The sequence below is a fragment of the Leptonychotes weddellii genome, unplaced genomic scaffold (genome assembly GCF_054177405.1).
Source record: "Leptonychotes weddellii isolate Sample4059 unplaced genomic scaffold, ASM5417740v2 HiC_scaffold_39067, whole genome shotgun sequence".
NCBI lineage: Eukaryota > Metazoa > Chordata > Mammalia > Carnivora > Phocidae > Leptonychotes > Leptonychotes weddellii.
In genome coordinates this window covers 1-1,021 of record NW_027995194.1, presented here as the reverse complement: position 1 = coordinate 1,021, position 1,021 = coordinate 1, and the positions used below count along the sequence as shown (strand labels likewise).

The following is a 1,021-nucleotide window of genomic DNA, read 5'->3' as shown; positions in this document are numbered from 1 at the left end:
AAAAGACCCTAAATAGCCAAAGGAATGTTAAAAAATAAAACCAAAGCTAGTGGCATCGCAATTCCAACTTCAAGCTCTATCACAAAGATGTAGTCATCAAGACAGTATGGTACTGGAACAAAAGTAGAAATATAGATCAATGGAACAGAATAGAGATCCCAGAAATGGACCTTCAACTCTATGGTCAACTAATCCTCAACAAAGCAGGAAAAAAGACCAGACTCAAAAAACAAAACAAAACAAAAACAAACACACAAAAAAAGCTATCAGAACTGATGCATGAATTTGGTTGGTTAATATACAATTAATATACAGAAATCTGTTGCATTTGTATACACTAATAATAAAAGTAGAAAGAGAATTTAAGAAAACATTCCCGTTTAAAATTGCACCCAATGAATCGTGGATCACTACATCAAAAATTAATGATGGGAACTCCACTGCGGAGGCTGGAGTACAGGTCCTCTGCGTGGTCGCCTGGATGCAGCTTGCCATGGCCGTACCTTCCCTTGAGGAGCTGGACTCCTTCAAGTACAGCGACCTGCAGAACTTAGCCAAGAATCTGGGCCTCCGGGCTAACCTGAGGGCAGACAAGTTGTTAAAAGCCTTGAAAGCCCACCTTAAACACGAGGTAAAAAAAGAAAATGATAAACGGGATGGAAGTCAAACTTCTGCATCGTCTTGTGACGAGGCTGAGATGCAGAGTGGCAGCCAGGAACAAGCTGAGAGAGAGCCAGTTGGCCATGGCACCAAAACCAGGAGAAGGTGCAGGACGGTCCACAGGAACCCTGACTCCCAGCAGGATGATTCAGAGATAAAAATAAGTGATCACGCTGAATTGCAGAATCAAGAGAAGCAGGAAAACCAGGATCTCAGAACAGTTGCAGAAGTTCCTTCACCACCAGATGAGAGCCAAGGAGAGGAGAATGCCGTTTCCTCAGGAAAAAGAAGAATAAATGGTAATGAAGATTCAAAGGTACCTTCAGAAAGAAAGAAGCCTCTCTACACAGATGGGCTTTCC

The 1,021-nt window shown here is 42.4% G+C and overlaps 1 pseudogene; it reads left to right on the top strand.

Annotated features, from left to right (window-relative positions):
- Positions 1 to 438: 438 nt before the first annotated feature.
- Positions 439 to 1,016, top strand: LOC102732742 (nucleolar and spindle-associated protein 1 pseudogene; annotated as a pseudogene).
- The last annotated feature ends 5 nt before the right edge of the window (positions 1,017 to 1,021 follow it).